The following is a 22,717-nucleotide window of genomic DNA, read 5'->3' as shown; positions in this document are numbered from 1 at the left end:
ATGCTGCTCATCTTCGTTTGCACAAAATAGAGTACAGTAAAGGAAGATTCCATCAGAGGAAACGGTAGACGTTTTAAAAAGAAGAGACTCGTTATTGCATCAGGGGAAAAAAATTGATGTAATTGAACTGAATCTTGAATTAATCTGAATTGTCTGTCTATCTTCCAAGATATTAGCAATTCTCCCAAGCTTAGGGTCATCAGCAGGGTTTCTCACCCTTGGCACCGTGAAGTTCTGTCTTGGACCCAATGCTCTTCAACATCTTCATACATGATCTAAGACAGGGGTCCCCAAACCCCGGTCCATGGATCAATACCAGGCCACGGCATACCAGCAACTGGACCACACAAACAAGCAAAGCCCCATCCCTGGGATGCAGTCAACACACAAAACCACGCACTCTCCAGTCCACAGAAAAACCTTTCTCCACGGAAAGGGGACCTCTGATCTATAGGAGAAGAATTCATCGAATTTGCAGATGACACTAAGCTTGGGAGAATTGCTAACACCTTTGAAGACAGACTCACCGTTCATTCAAGATTCATTCATTCAAGATTCAGAAGGATCTTCACAGATTTGAGCTTTGGGCACTAACCAACAAGATGCAGTTCAGTGGTGAGAAAAGTAGGCAGGAAAAACCAAATGCTCAGGTAAGAAATAGGCGGTTCCTGGATCAACAGTTGTAACTGTGAGAGGGATCTTGGGGTCGTAATGCAGGGGTCCTCAACCCCTGGGCCCCGGGCCCACTTGTAAGCCGCAGCCCGTTTGGAACCGGGCCACACAACTACTCCGTGACTTGAAGTCCACACATCTTAAAATTGCCAAGGTTGAGAAATCCTGATCTAAATAATTGAGACTGGCTATGTAAATCAAATAAATAAATGCTGCCCCCTGCTGCAATACCACCCTTGCCCCCAATAGCCCCAAATGGTGAAGAAAAGTGCCTGGATTTCTTGAAGGAAATTAGCAACAGAGCTTAAATTCCACAAGCTTCCCTGATGGGCTTTTAGCACTCCTCCTTTCACAATCGTCCCTGATCCGAACCCCAAGCTTTTTCCAGCCTTATTCTCTTCTAGATGTGATATACAGTTGGGAATCATGGGAGGGGTGATCCCATCGCATTGGAAAGGGTCCAGGGAAGGGAAATCCTGGCATTCTCAGGTTTGATGCTTTGGAAAAAGGCCGCAAAAGCAGATTATGTATTTGCAACCTATACGAAGCCTTAGGAGGGAATCAAGCTAGGGTGAATAAATAAAACTAAGTAACTGTCATGGTGTGTGGGAGAGACCTTGGGAGACGGGCAAAAAAGGGGTGCTGCCAAGGAACTGTCAACTAAGAGGCAGCTTAGCCCGCAGATGGGCAACAGGCAGAGCACGAAACTCAAAAGAAACCCTCACTAGTTTCCCAGGCTATAAACAACTTGCTGGGGGGAGGGGGGAATTGCACTTTCAGATTTAATCAATGTAGCCTTACAATAAAACAGGATCAGCACATCTGGCCATGATTCCTGTCCTGTTTGCCCCACAAGGCCGACAGTAACATAGATAGTGTTGATTAAGCAGAGAACAGCTGTCAGGGGATAATTCACTCTCCTACCATAGAAGTAGGATAGCTACATTTGCCAGCCTCAAAAGGTGCTTCCTTACAGCGCTGCCAACCATAAGCGTCCTTTTGCAGGTTTCTTTGCTAGCGTAGGATGACCTCTACAGGCAACTGGAATTCATGGGGATTCTCTCCAGGCTTTTTTTTTTTAGGGGCAAATCAAAATCTTTAATGGGCTAATTCAGTGGTTCTTAACCTGGGCGATATGGCCCCCCAGGGGGCGATTTCATTTTTCAGGGGGGCAATGGAACGAAAAGGGGGCGATGTGGGGGCAACAGAGCGAGAAGTTTTGGGGACACTTTTGATATTTTTTCATACAGTGAATCGCTGTATATCTGTCGTACAAAAACATCAGATTGCTCGCTCTTAGTGGATTGAATTGTGTTTTCAAATGTTCCTCCAGCTAGCTTCAGTACAGAACACCATACATATGTGAATACGCATTGCTTATCTTCATGCGTGTTGCACAGCAGCCTCTACCCTTTTTATATTTCTTTTTGCATCTTAAATTTCATTTGTAATTCAATCATTAAATATGACTGTTTTTCTTTTCGGGCATTTCACTTTCTTGCCATTGAATTTTGTTTTCAAAGTGGTCATTACATTTAAGTGTCTTGAATAAATAAGATAATAATGAAATATATGTATCACGAAGTTTGGGAATAAAGTGACGGGTGGCACCAAAATTTTTCACACAGTTGACATATGGGAAAAAGATTGGAAATAAATTATTTGCATCAATATGTCCTGAAGACAATTTTAAAGAAAACAAAACAAGTGTTTGCATAAATTGAAGAATTATTTCCTATGTTGTGATTGAGATGTTATGTTGGGGGAGGGGGGCGATGACAACTTCCTCATTGGCTCAAGGGGGCGATTGGTTCAAAAAGGTTAAGAACCACTGGGCTAATTAAAGAAGCCACACAGTTCCTTATATGGCTAACTCTGCTCAAAAACCTCTCATCTGCCTTTTGCAATTGACTGGTGGGGATTTCTTCAGTGCCTGCAACGTTCAAGCGCTGCTCTAGATATTTTGGGATTGCATCCAAGACGCCAATTACTGTTGGAACAATCTGTGTACAAGCTGGCTGGGGAATCCTGGGAAGTCCATACGCCTTCAGGTTGCCAGCTTTGAAAAACAGCGCATGAAAAAGCCACTTGATTTAAATTGGGCTTGTTCCTTACTTCCCACATCACACTGAGGCCAAAACAGGATTTACAAATCATCGCGGTTCTGTTCCCACGTTGTAGCTGGAATGGGACAACTCCCCACAGCCAGCTCATTGCCACCAACTTGCCACGATCAACTTACTGTAACGAATGTAGTAGCCATGGTCAACTAAAACAGTTAAAATGATTTTAATTTTTGTCATTCGCATTTCATTTTTTCCTCCTTTTTCATTCTTTCGTTAATGATTCTGTTCTGCCATTTCTTTGATTTTAGTGCAGGGGTGTCAAACTCAATTTCATTGAGGGCTGCATCAGCATTGCGGTTGCCCTTGGGGGGGGGGGTGGGGGGGTGGCCAGAGTAGGTGCAGCCTACTGGGTGGGTGTGGATGGAGTGGGTGTGACCTACTGGGTGGGTGTGGCCAGTTCTACATCATTCATGTCAAGGGTGCCTGTGGGGGCCTGGGCAGGAGTGGGACAGATCTGAGGGTCTCTGGCAGAAGGGGGTGGGACCAGGGCAAGCGCAAAGGCATGGTCCACTGGAGGAGCCTCACTGTTCCTCTCAAGCCATGCGTGGGGGGGGGCTCATGGAGCTAAGACTGAATGCATTTCAGCATAGATGGCCACCACAAAATTGTACATTAGCTCCCGGCCGGCCTGGGCCAGGGCCAAGCCAGTGGGGGCTGTTCCCTCACTGTTTCCAGGATGGCTTCGTGGGCCACATGAAACCACTTCGCGGGCTGCATCCGGCCCCCGGGCCTTGTGTTTGACATGTCTATTTTAGTGTAACTCTTGTCCTATGGTGAGTTGGCTGTGGCAAGGTGGCCATGGAGAGTTGGCCATGGAGAATTGTCATAGACCCCATGGCCATCCTTTGTTTTAACTCTAGTTTGCTTCATAAACCAGCAGTCTGGATCCCACATCGTGCCATGTCATGCTGCACTTTGCTTGGTCTTGGCTTAACAAGCTGTGTGAGTCCAGCCCTTCTGGTTTTCACCTAAGGAACTAGCAAAGTCAACTTAACCATTGCAACTCTGGGGAGAGAACAAGTTTAAAGCAAGCTGCAGTTTAGCGAGAAAAATATTTGCCCAATACTGGAAAAATGAAAACTTACCAATTGAAGAGGTTTTAATTAAGAAAAATCTTAGAATGTGCAGAAATGGGTAGATTGACTTTAGAGGTTAAAGAGAAAGAAAATTCAATTTTCTTCAGAACATGGGATAATGTTTACCAATGGTTAGGAAAATGAATTAATCAGAAATGAATGTGATATATTATTTTGAATATATATTAGTAAGTAGAATGGTATGTATTGACTAACTGATACTATTTATGATTATTGTTTATCATATTTACTACAGCTATTTACCACTATATAAATTATTGTTAATTGAACATATATACCGGACAATAGTCTGTTTGCTAAAGATTGAAAATGTTATTGGGGGATAAACCCAATGTTGACCCCAACCCTGTCCTAATCCCAATCCTGACCCTAACCCTACCCTAAACCTTAATCCCCATCCCAATCCCATTTTATCCCCAACCCTATAAAACTCAATAAAATCTTTAAAAAAAAACCCACAAGTTGTCGTTTAGTGTAATGTAGCCAACTACAAAAAAATGGCAAATTCCATTTTTCCTTTCCCTTTGGAATGGGGAGATGCCCCGACTGGGAAGAAGGGGGTGGGGAAAAGGGATGTTTTCCAGCCAGGAGGTCTTTTGCCCACTCTTTTATGTGAAACAACTTCAGAGAGACAACAACATAAAATGCGCGTGTGAGCATTAACGTCGTCGTCGTTCCCACTTCTTTCCAACAAAGCTCCCTTTGAAAGCAGCAAAGTTTCCCAGGCATCAACATCTCCTTGCCACACCCCTAAACATGTGAGGATGAAAGTAGACAAGGAACCCCTTGGCAAGAAAACACCCCAAACAATCTTCAGCTCTGCTACTTTCCCCAACCTGGTACCCTTCCAATACTGCCTGTTGGAACTTGGAAGTTTAAGAAGAATCCCTTTGAGTTGATTTGCCTGGTCCGTGGCTTTTCCTTGGCCACCGCATGGATGCTGTGCTTTGTGGTCTCCCATGTCCTCCTGGCCATTTCTTACTGGTCTGTGCTTAGTATTGCTCATGGAGAGAGGGAGTGGGAGAGGGAGCAGGAGAGGGAGAGAACAGTAGGGCGGGGAAGGAGTGAGCTGAGCATGCCAAAAGGAGCATTCCACTTTCTTAGTTCAGCTGCAATAAAATGGAGGATTGGGCTCCCCCTCTCCATACACACATAAACACACAAGTGAGTACAAAGGCAGGGAGGCAGTTGCTTGGCATTCATTTTGCACATTCCTGGTCACTTTCATTTGGATACGTTGGGAGCAATAAAGGAGTTAATTTAGAAAGGATATTCAAAAGATTTTTAGAAAAAAGATAAAGTTTACTCCGCAATTATTTTTGTTGGGTATTATTGTAAATTTGGATGTTAAAGAAACTAATTTGATGTTGAACTTCATAACTGGTGCAAGATTATTGGTGGGGCAATATTGGAAGAAAAACTTATTGCCTACTTTGGAAGAATGGATACTTAAAGTGTCTAATTTAGCAGAAATGGCGAAAATCTCCGCCTATTTGAAGGATCATTCACAAGAAAGATATATTATGGTTTTGAGAAGATGGATTGATTATATTCAGAAGAAGTATGAAACTGAAAAGTATTATCTTGCTTTTGAATAGATTTTAGATAATTATTAATAGTATTAATTGTATTATTATTGTTGTCTTAATTTGTTAATATTTGTTTTGAGGAGGACTTAAAGTGTATTATGGTTTTTGATTGATAGTTTAGTTGGTTTATGCTAGCTAGATTATGTTTGTTTATTTGTTATCCTGTAATCAGCTCTGGGATCTGGGGGAGGGGGGGAGGTGATGGGTGGGTTTATATGGTAATTTGTAAAACTTTTAATAAAAAAAAGAAAAGAAAGGATGATCAGCAAGGTGCAGACATGTTGGAGAACCCATGTGTGTCTGTGTGGATCTGCCCTCTGTTTTGTAATTTGGTGCATGCCCTGAAATCCAATCCAACCCAGTTCAGCTTTATCCCTGTCATAGACCAGCCTTAGGGCCAGCTGTCCGTTTTGCCTCATTTTAATTAGTAATATATTGCATGATTTGAGGGTAAGAATTCAGCCAATCACATCTAGAGCAGTTTTGTTTTCAGATTTAAGAACTATAGTGGTTCACTTAACAACTGTGGCAGGAAAGGTTGTAAAATGGGTCAAAGCTCACTTAACAACTATCTCACTTAGCTACAGAAATTTTGGCTCAATTGAGGTCGTAAGTCAAGGATTACCTCTCTCTCTCTCTCTCTCTCTCTCTCTCTCTCTCTCTCTCATTCTATCTATCTCATTCTATCTATCTCTATCTATCTATCATTCTATCTATTTCTATCTATCATCTATCTATCTCATTCTATCTATCTATCTCATTCTATCTATCTCATTCCATCTATCATCTATCTATCTATCTATCTATATTATCTATCTGTATCTATATTTCTATCATCTGTTTGTCATCTATCTTTATAACATCTCAATTCCATCATCTCATCTGGACAGACAAAAAAAAAACCCAAAATAAAATATAGCACAGAGTGATTGACTTATTAATTAGAGGTTCTACCCAATGAAATTATTGCAGTTGGCTAATCCTAGCTCATCATCCATCATGATTAACAAGGCTACGCTTTAATTAAGCCAATGGAAGGTTTACAAAGCAATGAACAAAGCATTTGAATAGCCAAGAACTCTTCAACAATTTAAATAATTGAATATCCAGAAGAAGAAAGGCCCGGGGTGGGGTGGGGTGGGGTGTGGAGGGAAGAAAAGTGTGTTTAAACTCTGTTGGCATCAGATTACAACATAGCCCAGGTCACACAGCATAGTTGGGTCAGCTACAACTCAGATGAACCAACCAGTAAAGGAGGGGAGATTACACGGACAATTTCGTTTTGAGGTTTATTATCATTCAGGCTGTTTTGTGGTGGCCACTGTGCCTAACCTAAATCAAGCCAGGCCATTTCTGTTTTTGTGGGCCATTAGCATTTTCTGTGGCTGCCATTATGGTGATAGAACAAGCCACTAGTTCCTCCCCGCCAACAAAAGAGACCACTGAAAACTCGTCCTCCAGGTTTCGGGTGGTGTGCACCTTGCAAAGATGAAGGAGAGTCACGTTCGTCAGATGCTGCTCTATAAATGACTCAGAAGAGATCTAATTTTACAGAGTTTAGTTGACACCTGCTAGCCAAGACCACAAGCTTCTCCAGCAGTTTGTTGACCAGCAGTCCTTCTGGGGTGAATCAGTGCCCTACTGAATGTTTTGTACCAAATAAATAAGTAGGTAAATAGGTCTATTGAGATAGCCACAGGTTGTAATGTGCACAGAATGGATGTTCTAACAAAGCCCACAAATGAGCAGAAAAAGATCCTTAGTCTTTATCTAAAGTCCAGGTGTTTTGCTTTCTTGTGTTTAGAAAAAGAAAAAGTCATCATTCAGTTATCCATAATGCAAAAAAAATATTTTTAAAAAAATGGGCCGGATATATATTATTTATTTATTCTGCATTTTTATGATTATTCTATGTTCTAATATGTTAATACATTGGTTTGCTTGGAGCTCAAAAATGTTGGGTGAAAGAAAGCACTTTGTCTTACTTGTAAGCCACAGTTTGTGACTTGACAAGCAAAGTGGGTCCACACAGTGGTGATGGGAACTGGCGGGTTTTCATGAATGAATGATCATGATCCTTAGTTATGATGTCTTTATGCTGGGTTTATTGGAAAAAGCAACAGAACTAAAAAAATAACTTAGTTTGAGTCAGGCAGAAATTCTCCATACAAATCTTCCCTCTTGGAAAGAATAAAAGACTAACCTGAATAAGATCAAGATGGCTGAAACCATAGAATTGATGCACTGCTTTTTTGTGTGTGTGCTGTAAAAAAAGCAAGGGTGTCAGTTGTGTATTTGTGATCCCCGTCTTGACTTTTCTGACTGCAGATATCTGTGTTCATAATCAACCTGCACAATGAAAAATCAGAGCAGATTTTGCTTGAGTTGGTACAAAAAAAATCCTTTCTTTCTTCTCTTTCTTTCTTTCTTTCTTTCTGTCTGTCTTTCCTTCCTTCCTTCCTTTCTTTCTTCCTTATTTTTTTCCTTCCTTTCTTCCTTCCTTCCCTCCCTCCCTCCTGTCTTTCTTTCTTTCTTTCTTTCTTTCTTTCTTTCTTTCTTTCTTTCTTTCTTTCTTTCTTTCTTTCTTTTTTCCTTCCCTCCCTCCCTCCTTCCTTCCTTCCTTCCTTTATTTCTCTCTCTCTTTCTCTCTCTCTCTCTCTCTCTCTCTCTCTCTCTCTCTTTCTTCCTTTTTCTTGCTTCTTATAAAAATTCTTATTAAACAAAGCTTTTCAGTCCTTGCAACCAGGTACCTGGGCTGCAAAATCCAGAAGCATCTCAAGTGCCACATAATATAATAGGAAAACCTGCCTGGTAGGTGCTATCTAGTGGTTCTCTGCTCATTTGCCACCTGGCCTGGCCAGTCTATTTCTGGTGCAACTTGGGAAAACATACTTGTGTCGTGGCTGACCAGTCCCAGGTTTCACAACCCTAAACACCTCAAGGCTTGTGTGCCTCAAAATACAACAAGAATTATTTGGGTCAGAGGCTCTGATGGATGTTTTTAATATATCTCCCTTGGCAAGATTCATCCAAGCTCAGGTTTTGCAACACTTAGCATTAATCCTTGGTGGCACAGGGACAGAATGTTAATTTGAGCCCCCACCCCGCCACACCCTTTCTTTCTTACACCACCTGGTGTGTTTTTTTGGGGGGGGAGTTCTTTTTCCGTTTTGGGTCAGCTGAATGACAACGCACCAATAAGTAGGGGAAAGCAGAGCAAATAAAAGGTTTGGGAGTGCATTTGCATTGATACAGCTTCCTGCTTTGAGTGTTACCTTGCCACCCATTGGATCATTTAACACGCCCAACTATACTCTGAATAGGATCCTTGGGCTTTGATATGGGGGTTTTGATAGTGGGGCTATCCACCCCCCCCCAGGTCCCCCCACTGAGGTCCTTTTCCTGTGGCTTTTTTTTTTTTTTTTTTTTTAAAGTCTTGATCAGTGTTTTAACATTTAACAATGCTTGAAGTTTGATGCCTGTGCTTTAAGGATTAGCGCACCCTGTTCTGGAGAACATACTTGTGTCATGGCTGACCTAAGCCAGTCCCAGGTTTCACAACCCTAAACACCTCAAGGCTTGTGTGCCTCAAAATACTACAAGAATTATTTGGGTCAGAGGCTCTGATGGATGTTTTACAATGTAAAAGATTTGCAAAGCCTTATTATAAACACTCCGCTGGCTTCTTGCATTTTTATCAGCAGATAACACGCAGAGTTCTTGGTGCCTCCACAGGATATGATTTGGTGTTGGAACCTCAGAGTTAGTTTTGCTTCGACATTACCATGCAATGTATTCAATAAACAGTAAGCTTTTCAGAAATGGAATGAACCTGGAGTTTTATTTGGATTCCCGAGCTGGATATTGAATAGAATAGAATAGAATAGAATAGAATAGAATAGAATAGAATAGAATAGAATAGAATAGAATAGAACTGGAAGGAACCTTGGAGATCTTCTAGTCCAGCCTCTATACCAGCAGTTCTCAACCTTTCTAATGCCGTGACCCCATAATACAGTTCCCCATGTTGTGGTGACCTCCAACCACTTATACATCACCAGGTGCCAGGGGCGTGGCCAAAGAAAAGGGGGAAAAAATGGCAGACAGCCTTGTTTGGCGACCCCCCTGAAATGGTCGTTCGACCCCAAATGGGGTCCCGACCCACAGGTTGAGAACCACTGCTCTATACCATCTATACCAACCTATAACATCTCAGACAAGTGACTGTCCAGTCTCTTCTTAAAAACCTCCAGTGATGGAGCGCCCACGATGTCTGAAGGCAAGCTGTTCCACTGGTTAATTGTCCTCACTGTTAGGAAGTTTCTCCTTAATTCCAGGTTGCCTGTCTCCTTGATTAGTTTTCATCTATTGTTTCTCATCCTGCCCTCTGATGCTTTGGAGAATAAGGTGATCCCCTCTTCTTTGTAGCAGCCCCTCAGATACTGAAACACTGCTATCTTGTCACCCCTATTTCTTCTTTTCTTTAGACTAGCCAAACCTAGGTCCTGCAGCCGTTCTTTGTATGTTTTAGCCTCCAGGTCTTTGATCATCTTAGTTGCTCTTCTCTGAACTTTTTCTAAGGTCTCAACATCTTTTTTGTAGCATGGTGGCCAAAATTGGCTGCAGTATTCCAGGTGTGGTTTCACTAGGCTTTCATAAAGCACCTTACTAGGGTTTTATAAAGTTTTATAAAGTTTTTTTTATTGACAGTGGGTAGTCCTCAACTTACAGCCATTGGTTTAGCAACCTTCCAAAAGTTATAACGGTGCTGAAAAAAAGTGTCCTTCAACCAGTCCTTGCATTTATGCTTATTACAACCTCCCCACAGTCATGATCAAATTTCAGGCGCAACCAGCAACCAGCATATTTTTACGATGGTTGCAGCAACCTGGAATCACATCGTTGCCATTTGTGACCTTCCCAGCTGCCTCTGACGAGCAAAGTCAGTTGGGAAAGCTGGATCTACCTAACGCAGTGGTGGCGAACCTATGGCACATGGGCCAAAGAGGGCACTCAGAGCCCTCTCTGTGGGCACGCACACCATTCCCCAGAGATGGCAACCGTCCCTCTTCAACCAACCGCCCACTAACTCACCGAGGTCCCACGTGGCCAGATGCATCCCAGCACGGCTGGTTTCTCTCCCTCCCCCCCATCCCATCCCTCCTGGCCTCGCATGCTCTCCTTTTCCTGGGCACGACCCACTGCATTGCCTCCTCAGGTGTCGTCCAGCCGTCCAGCTCAGAGGCGGCTTCTCTGAACTGCTGGCGGCCGGTTGCGGAGCCCCAGAGTGTGCTGGTCGATGGGCCGGCAGGCTGTGGCTGCTGACGGACACTGTCAGCCCCCATGCACTTGCTGGCCTCTGTGTGCAGGGGCCGATGGTGTCAGGCAGCAGCCACCCCAGCCTCTGCCTCGCCTTGCCCTGTGACAATGGCACCCCTGCCTCGCCTTGCCTCACCTCACCGCGCAGGACGAGCCTCCTGCCCACCGCCCCACCTGCCAGAGACCCCTGGATCTCCCCCAACCCTGCCTGGCCCTCACAGGTGTCCCTCCCCATGAGCAACATCAAGGTGACCACGCCCACCTTGGCCATGCCCACCCAGTCTGCCATCCCCACCTTGGCCACGCCCACCCAGTGGGTTATGCCCATCCAGCACGTGGAGATAAATAAGTGGGTTTTGGGTTGCAGTTTGGGCACTCGGTCTCTAAAAGGTTCACCATCACTGACCTAATGGCTGCAGTAATTCACTCAACAACCACACACACACACAAAAATATGAAATCGGGGGTGATTCACTTAACATCCACCTTGCTCAGTCATGGAAATCCTGGTGCCAATTATGGTTGTAAGTTATGGACTACAGGTGGTCCTCGACTTACAACTGTTCATTTAGTGACTGTTCAAAGTTACAACAGCACTGGAAAAAGCTGATGACTGTTTTTCACACTTAACGACCCCAGGGTCACACGATCCAAATTCTGACGCTTGGCAACTGACTCACATTTATGACCGTCGCAGTGTCCCGGGGTCCAGTGATCCCCTTTTGCGACCTTCGGACAAGCAACATCCATGGAGAATCCAGGTTCACTCAACCGCCGTGTTACCAACTTAACAACTTCAAAGATTCACTTAACAACTGTGGCAAGAAAGGTCGTAAAATGGAGCAAAATCCATTTAAGAACCATCTCGCTTAAGAATATAAGTTTTGGGCTCGATTTTGGCCGTAAGTCGAGGATTACCTATATATATATATGTACAAAATGGGGAGAAGAAGCCTGCATCTGGAGAAGATTGCACCAGGAGAACTTCTCCTTTCCACCCCACCTGACTCTCTCTGCAAGCCGGCTCGCCTGCAACTGGTCCAGACTTGTCTCTCTAAATGTGCTCTGGCTGATGAAAGAGGTTCCCATGGCGGAGATCTTAACTGCAAAAGCCCAAACGAAGCATCAATGGTGTACCATTTTCTTTGAGTAGCCCCTGCTGGGAAAGGCTTGGTGTGGCAAGAAAGCTGGGTGCTGAGTGCCGGAGAAGCAGCAGTCATCTCCTGCTGGCCCTGCCAGATCTGCAAGGAGAAGAGGCACCCTGGGATCATTCTGGATCCCAGCAAACTCTCACAAATGGGTTGAAGAACCAGAGTGAGAACAGGCTCCTGCAGTGTTTCTCAATCTTGGTAATAGCACTTAGCAATAGCACTTAGACTTATGTACCGCTTCACGGTGCTTTTTACAGCCCTCTCCAAGCGGTTTTACAGAGTCAGCCTGTTGCCCCCAACAATCTGGGTCCTCATTTTACCCACCTCGGAAGGATGGAAGGCTGAGTCAACCTTGAGCAGATGAGACTCGCACTGCCAAACTGCAGGCAGCTGGCAGTCAGCAGAAGTAGCCTAATAATAATAATAATAACAACAACAAAAAAACAACAACAACATTAACAGTAATAATAATAATAATGTGGGAAGGGACCTTGGAAGTCATCTAGTGGTCCAACCCCCTGCTCAGGCAGGAAACCCTATACTATTTCAGACAAATGGCTGTCCAGTCTCTTCTTAAAAACTTCCAGTGTTGGAGCATTCACCGCTTCTGGAGGCAGGTTGTTCCACTGGTTAATTGTTCTAACTGTCAGGAAGTTTCTCTTTAGTTCTAGGTTGCTTCTCTCCTTGATTAGTTTCCATCCGTTGCTTCTTGTCCTGCCTTCAGGCGCTTTGGAGAATAGCTTGACTCCCTCTTCTTTGGAGCAGCCCCTGAGATACTGGAAGACTGCTATCATGTCCCCCCTCGTCCTTTCCTTTTTTAAACTAGACATACCCAATTCCAGCAACCGTTCCTCATATGTTTTAGCCTCCAGTCCCCTAATCATCTTTGTTGCTCTTCTCTGTACTCTTGAGAAAGATTGAGAAGCGGTGAAAGAAAATTCTGAAAGGACCACTGCTGTGTGTGTGTGTGTGTGTGTGTGTGTGTGTGTGTGTGTGTGTGATCTAAAGACGACCCAATTCCAGAAACCGTTCCTTATATGTTTTAGCCTCCAGACCTCTAATCAGCTTTGTTGCTCTTCTCTGTACTCTTTCTAGAGTCTCAAATCTTTTTTACATCGTGGTGACCAAAACTGGATGCAGTATTCCAAGTGTGGCCTTACCAAGGCATTGTAAAGTGGTATTAATACTTCATGTGATCTTCACGTGATCTCTGTTAATGCAGCCTAGCACTGTGTTGGCTTTTTTGGCAGCTGCAGCACACGGCTGGCTCATATTTAAGTGATTGTCCACTAGGACTCCGAGATCCCTTTCACAGTTGCTAGTATTGAGGAAGGTACCCCCTATACTATACCTGTGAATTTGGTTTTTCTTGCCTAAATGTAGAACTTTACTTTTTTCACCCTTGAATTTCATTTTGTTTGATAGCGCCCAGTGTTCCAGTTTGTACAGTACAGTACTGCATTCTAACCACTGTGCATTCTAAACACCGACTCCCAGAATGCTCCAGCCAGCTTGCTGACTGGAGAATTGTGGGAGTTCTAAGTCCACACATCTTCAAGTTACCAAGGTTGAGAAACATTGGGCAAGTGTGTAAGAGCAACCTTGCCAGACTGGGCAACCTGGACTTTCAGGGCTGGGGAAGCTTGGCTCTTTTATGACTTGAAGTCCACAAGTCTTAAAGTTGCCAGGGTTGGGGACCCCTAGAGCACAAATTGGAAATGTTGCCCCCCCATCCCTGTTTCAGGATGCCCACGAATGCATTTTATCTTATATTTATTTCTTCCACATGGGCTACGGTAAGGTGACCAACTTTTTTACAGTGAAAAGGAGGAGGTCACAAATAAATTGAAGAAAAAAATATCGTAAATAAAAAAAACATTTTATTCATTGCAACAATAATACAGACAACTTGCATGTGCAAAGTTTGCCAGCCGGGTGTTTTGGCACGCTCAGCAGCAATTCCTATTGGCTTTCGAAAGCCAATAGCGGGAGTAGCACAGCTCATGCAAAAGTTGAAAAAAAAAACATCAAAAAAGGGTGCCGGAACGCCATTCTGAGCGTTCTATGAGGGGGAAAAAAAACCCTGCAGATTAGTCTTCAAATATCGAAAAGGAGGACATGAAGGAGGACACTTTTTCAGGGAGGACAGAACTCACAAAAGGAGGACTGTCCTCCCTAAAGGAGGACGGTTGGTCACCTTATGGAGGACCTGGCAGGTCTTGTCAGTAAACATGACGAAGAAAGTCAGACTGATACTCTTTTGCTAGTCTGGTACAAGTCGTCCTCAACTTACAACAGTTCACTCAGTGACCGTTCGAAGTTACAAAGGCACTGACAAAAGTGACTTATGACTGCTTTTCACCCTTACAACTGTTGCAGCATCCCCATGGTCATGTGATCAAAATTCAGAGGCCTGATAACTGACTCATATTTATGACAGTGGCAGTGATAAGCTTTTGCGAATATCTGACAAGCCAAATTAATGGGGAAACCAGATTCATTTAACAACTGTGTTACTAACAACTGCAGCGATTCACTTAACAACCGTTGCAAGGCAGGCCCTAAAAGGGGACAAAATTTACTTAACAGCTGTCTCACTTAGCAACAGAAATTTCAGACTCAATTTTAGTCGCAAGTGGAGGACTCCCTGTAGGTTCCATCACTCTAGCAAAACTATGAAACTGCCATAGTAATAAGGTCAGGTTTTAACCCTCCTGTACTATGTTTGAAAACTGCCTGGAGTTGTATACAATCATTTCAATTGCAAATAAATATTTTAGAAGAGGAACAGAAAAGAAACCAGTCGTGGTTCTTTGATCCAATAGTCTGCATCTATTGTATCTCCATATAAGGTAATAGGTTTTGCATCATTCCTCTAGAATAGAAACTGGAGCCCTGTAGTCTGAGCAGAGAATGTAAAATTAACGTAAAATGTAAAAATAGGTCCGATTCCTTGTATGAATTTTAAGTGGTCATCTGTGAATTCACGTGCAGAGAGGCCCATCTGGAACTGTGTAGGGCAGCGTTTCTCAGTCTTAGCAAATGTAAAATGATTTATGATTGTATCTTATGGTTTTCAATTTATGATTTATTGCTTCGTTGTTTGTATGTACACTGAGAGCTTATGCACCAGAGACAAATTCCTTGTGTGTCCAATCACACTTAGCCAATAAAGAATAGAATAGAATAGAATAGAATAGAATAGAATAGAATAGAATAGAACAGAATAGAACAGAATAGACTAAACTAGACTAGAGAATAGAATAGAATAGAATAGAATAGAATAGAATAGAATAGAATAGAAACTGATTAGTGAATAGAAACTAGACTGTAGAACAGAATAGAATAGAATAGAATAGAAACTGATTAGTGAATAGAAACTAGACTGTAGAACAGAATAGAATAGAATAGAATAGAATAGAATAGAATAGAATAGAAACGAAACTGATTAGTGAATAGAAACTAGACTGTAGAACAGAATAGAATAGAATAGAATAGAATAGAATAGAATAGAATGGTATTCTATTCTAGAAATCCAGTCTAAATAATTAAAAGAACATAGAATAGTGATCCTACGTGCCATTATTGGTACTAGTGAGGATTGAACTTTGGCCAGCTCATGGTGAAGCTTGCTACTATTCACTTGGAGTCGTGGACAGATACTAGGAGACTGCTTTTTTTGTAATGTCAGAATGGTCAGACTAAACTGTTTCTACCAGCCTCCCTTGTTCCTAGAGAACCTTTCTCAATCCCCACTTTTGTAGAAGGAGAGGAACACTGTGATGTGACCTAGGAGATACCCAGTGACTTGATGTGGGTAAGCGAGAATGATGGTAATCCTATAAAATGATCAATAGACTCGCGTAAGAAACTCCTGTGCTTTAAAACCAAATAAGCAGCAAATAAATGATCTCTAGGAAGAAACATTGAAGTTCAAGATGCAGCTTCAAGAATGGTGTTTATGGCTCTGTTATGCTGGCTGTGTAACAGTACGTTCTTTCTGTTTCGATCTGAAACACTGGCAGCCTTTGATCAAGAACCCCATCCAGGACGTAATCAATTTCATTCAACCATATTGATGGAAAAGTCCTCAGTTCTAGCCTTCGCCTCCAGGGCCTGCCTAATGGATCCAGGCCAGGCGTGGTGATAGAAAGCAGTAGAAGGCAAAGTCACATTGACGTTAAATTAAGCATATGATGAGACCTAATTATTTCTTGCCTGGGAAAAGCTGCTGCTTCCTTTTGAAAAAAAAGATCTGCCTTTTATAATGATAGGAGTTATGATATCTTTTCCTGCAAAAAATAAATAAATAAATCGTGGTGTTTTGCCATGTGGTTAACACAGAGGAAGAGAACTCCTGACATGTGCAGCTTCTTAACAGCATCAGAAACCAGCTGATGAGCTTAGGGCCCCAGGAGCAAACATTAATCTGAGTAGACAGATTGGATTGGTTGGACTGAAATAGCACTGGGAGATGCCAAGATTTGAATCTGAGTCTTCTGCAAGTAAAAGAAGGAAAGCAAATGCCTACGAAACCTAGAATTTAGGAGTCCCTGTCGATTTTACTCCACTAGTCCTTTTTGACTATACAGCAGTGGTTCTCAACCTTTTTAATGCCGTGACCCCCAACCGGTCGTAAGTCAAGGACTACTCAACCGGTCGTAAGTCGAGGACTACTCAACTGGTGCAGCACCGTTTGCAGAATGGGACTTTTGGCGGGCTCAGCAGGGCAGAGACAGCCTGGACAATTCCTATTGGCTTTTGAAAGCCAATAGAATTAGACTCTATTCAAGAGAGTCTATTCTATTGGCTTTCAAAAGCCAATAGAATAAAAGGGAGTAGCACAGCTAAGGAAAAGGGGGAAAAAATGGCAGACTGCGTTGTTTGGCGACCCCCATGAAATGGTCATTCGACCCCAAATGAGGTCCCGACCTACAGGTTGAGAACCGCTGCTATACAGGCTGGTGCTCTGCTTCAAGGCCATTGAGTCTGCCCTGTCTGAATTTCCATGGTCATTTGGCCAGCATGATTTCAGCTGTTAGCTTCCCACCCAAGTGGTACCTATTTATCTACTCGCATTTACATACTTTTGAACTGATGGGTTGGCAGGAGCTGGGGCGAGGATGGGCGCTCATCCCGTCACGTAGTACTCGGGTCTGGAACCCGGGCTCCTGGCTTTTCTGCCAACAAGCCCAGCATCTTAACAGCTGAGCCACTGCACCACCCTCCATGATCAGTAGGTGAAATAAACTAAGTAAATAATAATAGTTTGGGGAATTTACTACTTACCTTTGTTATATGCTGCCCGGAATAGCTTATTTGGTGACATGGATGGTTACATAAATTGGGAGAAGTAAACCAACTTTTGCTTCCCTGATTAACATCCTCAGCAGTCCACAAAGAAAACATCCTTTGCTGCTGATCCTGGTCTGTTTTATTCCCAAACTATGATTCAACCTCTTTTTTAGCTAAATTAGATAGCTACTAAATCTAGCTTAATCTTAAATAGACCAGCCTTTCTAATCCTGAGTGCTCTCTAGCGTGAGGTCTCGACTCTTAAAAATCACCACCCAACCAGCATGGCCATTGCTAAGAATTCTGGGAGTTGAAGTCCAGACATCTGGAAACTTTCCTGGGGTGGGAAACACTGAGCTGACTTGAGCAGCAGAGATTGTTCCAACTTATGCCTTATTTAATGTATGCATACAATTTTATACACGCACTCAGTGCTTTTTTTTTTTTTTTAAAGGTGCCGGAACTCACACACGTCATACAACCCGCCCTGCCTACCCCAGGACTTTTCAACCAGTGATACAGGTACATTGGCACCTGGCAGGTGGTATGCGACCATCCTAGAAAAGTAGCGGGGGAGGGGAATGAGCTGAACTGTCGGCAGCACCACACAAGCCTGAGCGAGAGATGGCTGGAGCTACAGGGCTGTCGGGGCTCAGTGGAAACACCAGGATCAGTGCCGCTTTTCAGCTGATTGGCACTTCTTCAGGGCTGTCGGGGCTCAGTGGAAGCACCAGGATCAGCACCAGGCTCCAGCTGGAGCTCGGCACTGATCCCAGTACTTCTGCTGAGCCCAGAAGAAGCACTGACGAGCTGGAATGTTGCAGCATCTCCAGGGTCTTGTGATTTACATTCAGATGCTTGGCAACTGATTCATATTTATGACGGTCACAGTGTCCCAGGGTCATGTGAAGTGACCAAAACCTGCTGCAACCACCCAGCAGATGGGTGGAATAAAAACCAAATACCCCCCCACCCCACCCCCGCTGCCAATCCTCAACAGAAATGCTCACAACAATGAAAACCTTGGACAGGAGGAAGAGCAGCGCTGGGTGGGCAGGCAGGCGTCTTGCTTGGCTGTGGCTTGTGGGGCACTTTTTTCAGTGCCACTGTAACTCCAAACAGTCATTAAGCGAACTGATGTAAGTCGAAGATTACTTTATCACTTTTATCCTTTTTTGGGAGGGGGGTCATCAAGTTTTCGACACCTTGCTAGGCGACTGGTGGTACTCGGATATTGCCATATCCTAAAAGTGGTACAATGGGTGAAAAAGTTGAAAAGCCCTGGCCTACCCTACAAGGTTCCATCTAAAAAAGGTGCTGGAGCTCCGTTTTGGGCGTTCTATGAGAAAAAAAGCCCTGCAGGCACTCACAGAATCAACGTAGATCAGCTCAGATTATTCCACCCCAATGCACACGCCAGAAATATACAAAATAGGCAACTGAAATACTAATACTAAAAACAATAAGACGAGGCTCAAGGTTTAAAGAAGGCGCTGTAACACTGAGCTGTATCCTCTTCACAACTGTGGTTGTTAGTTGCGAAGTCGTGTCCGACCCATCGCGACCTCATGGACGACGTTCCTCCAGGCCTTCCTGTCTTCTACCATCTTCTGGAGTCCATTTAAATTCACACCTACTGCTTCAGTGACTCCATCCAGCCACCTCATCCTCTGTCGTCCCGTTCTTCTCTTGTCCTCATTCTTCCCAGCATTAGGCTCTTCTCCAGTGAGTCCTTCCTTCTCATTAGGTGGCCAAAGTAGTTGAGTTTCAACTTCAGGATCTGGCCTTCTAAAGAGCAGCCGGGGCTGATCTCCTCTAGGACTGACCGGTTTGATCGCCTTGCAGTCCAGGGGATTCGCAGGAGTCTTCACAACTGTAGCATCCACATTAAGGAAGACGGTGAAGGTGAAGACTGACACCTACAGGACAAAAGCTTTAATGTTTTAACACCCATCGCATTGTCTGGTCCCTTATGCTCCATTGGATGGCTGGTAGCGACCACCACTGATTTATGATCCTGTCCATAAAAGTTTTTATGAAATGATTTGAAACCACATTAAATAAAATAATTGGGATAAATGCATAGCAAACAGAGAAGAATCTTCTGTGTAGCCATTCCTGGGAGGCTGCGGCTATATAATGCAACTCTATATAACTCATTGCTCTGCATTCTTCCAAATAATTCCCATAAGTATTAATTATCTCCCAGGTATTGGGGAATCAAGACAGTTTCCTTCTCTTATCAAATTGGGACAGGTTAGCGCCACAGGCAGATAAATAGCCATTTTTAAACCAACTGACATTTAAGAAAAATCCCCATGTTTTACAAGTGATTATTAGTCACTGCACAGACACACACAAACAAACATGTTGGAAACCTGACAAATCTAAGCATCTCTCAAGAAAACAGCCAAGAGCATCATTAAGTGAAAAATATATTTTATTTTTTAAAACAATAGCTGCCAGCAGTTTGCCAGTATATCTTTAAAAGGATATTCCAGAAAAAGTGAAAAGAGGCATCTTACAATATGTCATATGGATTACCAGGTATCTCTCAAAAGCCAAATAAATATCTTGCCCATTCCGTGAAGTTTAAAATGTGGGATTTCCCCCCTCCCCCTCCAATATACTTTCTTAATTTGGATAATAATCTTTTCAGATATAGTCAAAAGATAAGAAATTTGGCTTTAACTAGGAAACTTGGCTTCCTAAGAGATAAATCTTCCTCCTTTAATCACAGTTCAAAGAAACAAGATATTAGTGTTCAGCATTAACAGTTGATTTAGCACTGCAAATATATATATGCCAGATTTTAAGAGAAAGGCAGAATGTCTATGTACAAAGCTAATTTTAACTACTACATGGCCCCCAGTACATATATAACGGTATTAATGTGGCATCAAGGCATAAAGCATTGGTTTTTAAAAAGGAACAGCAACAGCTCAATTCCTTTGGTGACTTATTTGCAATATTCCATATTTCCTCCCATGCAAACCATTCTTTATTTTTTTTCAATGTCTACCACATAACCAGAACACACATAAACAAACCGCACTCCATTCCAATTTAAGCTCTCACAGAAACGGCAAGATCAAGGGGTGTGTCTGGAGGACATACTGGTTTCTGTCTAAATAAAAAAATGAAATATTGCAAGGGCTTCACAATTTTGGCAACGAAATTCAACACGTTCCTGTTATATAAAATGCTATTTGCTGAACTGACAGTATTATTTTTTTTAGAAAGCACACAACTTAGGCATGTTGAAAGTTTTTACTGCAACTTTAGTGATGTTTGAGTAGATCAGCAATACTTTCTCAGCCAGCAGAATATTGCTGTCACGTTCAAGACAACAGTTCCCAGCTAGTGGTAGTAGCTCAGGGACAACTTTAGGTGAGGATCCTACATGCAACTGTTGTGAGGATAAAGAGGAGGGGGAACCCCCTTAAAAATGGCTAAAATATTGCAAGATTGGCCTTCTTGCTCGAAACCCTGTAAGTCTTAAAGTGAATTACTCAACATCCCACAAAACTTTAGGCAGGAACAACTAAATCGTGTGAAATTTGGCAGCTAGTAACATTTCAGCCTTTTGAATTCCAGAGTCCTACTGACAGCCTAGGGCAGGGGTAGGCAACCTTGGCTCTTTTATGACTCGTGGACTTCAACTCCCAGAATTCCTGAGCCAGCATGGCTGGCTCAGGAATTTTGGGAGTTGAAGTCCACAAGTCATAAAAGAGCCAAGGTTACCTAACCCTGGCCTAGGGGACTTGGAGAGCCTTGGTACCCATAGATGCCATATTGCTAACTCTTGACGTACGTGGTTCACCTTCAAGAAAAGAGTGATGGTGTCGCTCTTTCCTAGCACACTGGAAATCTTCGCCGCGACCCCTAGATTGACTTCTGGATAAACAATCTTTTCAGGAGTTGGAAACACACAGGGTTGTATGGGGAATTTCCCAAAGCATTTTGCCTCCTTGGCTACAGCTAGGAGCTGCCATTACCAGTCTTTTTATCGTACCCAAACGTGTACCAACTTCATCTACTTTCTGTTGGGTATTTTCACCTTTAATCCATATTCAGGCACTGAACTCTATAAAGTGCACATTTGCAGGCTTCAGAATGAAGTGTAAAGGCTGGTCCAAAAACATGCTTGGGGCACCTGTTTTGGGCCTGAGGCGAAGTAGAGATGGTCATATCAAGCAAAGCGGAAAACGGATACAGGTTTACCTATGGACTGTAGTGATGCTCCTCACTACTACTCTAGTTAGAAAGCTGATCCAATTCACCAGGGGCTGTTCTAGCTTGCATTTATTTATTTATTTATGAGACTTATGTTTTTCTGAGGTTTTCGTGGGTATTTGTATGTAGGTCTTTGGTTGTTCGGGTTTTCTCCCGCGTAAAATTGGAAGTGTCTTGGCGACGTTTCGACGAAGTCCCATTCGTCATCTTCAGGCTGGTGTTTTCAGCTTGCTGCTTAAAGCACGAAGCTGAAAACACCAGCCTGAAGATGACGAATGGGACTTCATCGAAACGTCGCCAAGACACTTCCAATTTTACGCGGGAGAAAACCCAAACAACCGAAGACCTACATATATATTTATATTTATATATTTATATTTTATATTTATATATATATTTTTACATTGCCCCCAACAATCTGGGTCCTCATTTTACCTACCCCGGAAGGATGGAAGGCTGAGTCAACCTTGAGCCGGTGAGATTTAAACCGCTGACCTGCTGAACACAGTCAGCTAAAGTGGCCTGCAGTACTGCACTCTAACTGCTGCGCCACCTCGGTTCATGTTAATTGTCTAATTTTGTGCAGAATGTCAACAGGTTTCTGTTCCATGCTGCCTGGGGAACTCAGGAGTGGAAGTCCAGGCATCTTCAAGCTGGCAAGGCTGAGAAACACCGACAGAGTATCTGAAAACTACAGGTAGCCCCTCAACTTACAACAGTTCATTTACTGACCATTCAATGTCGCTACGGCACTGAAAAATGTGACTTATGACCATTTTTCACAGTTATGACCTCTGCAGCATCCCCACGACCACGTGATCAAAATTCAGACGCTTGGCAACTGGGTTCCTATTTATGAACGTTGCTGTGTCCTCTTTTGCGACCTTTTGACAAGCAAAGTCAACGGGGGGGGGGAGAGAGATTTACTTTACAACCGGGTTACTAACTTATCAACTGCAGTGATTCACTTAACACAGAGGTTCTCAACCTTGGCAACTTTAAGACTTGTGGACTTCAATTCCCAGAATTCCTCAGCCAGCAAAGGAATTCTGAGGAGTTGAAGTCCACAAGTCTTAAAGTTGCCAAGGTTGAGAACCCCTGACCTAACAAGTGTGGCAAGGAAGGTTGTAAAATGAGGCAAAACTCAACAAATGCCTCCCTAAACGACAGACATTTTTAGCTCAGTTGTGGTCATATGGCAAGGGCTACCTGTATTCCAGAATTAAGGACCA

At 43.2% G+C, this 22,717-nt stretch overlaps 1 long non-coding RNA gene across 1 annotated transcript; it reads right to left on the bottom strand.

Annotated features, from left to right (window-relative positions):
• Positions 1 to 19,671: 19,671 nt before the first annotated feature.
• On the bottom strand, positions 19,672 to 21,673 carry LOC120316898. Its single transcript, XR_005559083.1, has 2 exons — positions 20,999 to 21,673; positions 19,672 to 20,881 (listed from the first exon to the last, which is right to left on the bottom strand). It is a non-coding gene; the product is annotated as an uncharacterized LOC120316898 (long non-coding RNA).
• Between the last annotated feature and the right edge of the window lie 1,044 nt (positions 21,674 to 22,717).

The sequence above is a fragment of the Crotalus tigris genome, unplaced genomic scaffold (genome assembly GCF_016545835.1).
Source record: "Crotalus tigris isolate CLP2741 ecotype Arizona unplaced genomic scaffold, ASM1654583v1 scf7180000019504.1669754, whole genome shotgun sequence".
Classification (NCBI taxonomy): Eukaryota; Metazoa; Chordata; class Lepidosauria; order Squamata; family Viperidae; genus Crotalus; species Crotalus tigris.
Note: the sequence above shows the minus strand (reverse complement) of the source record. Positions and strands in the feature narration are given on the sequence as shown.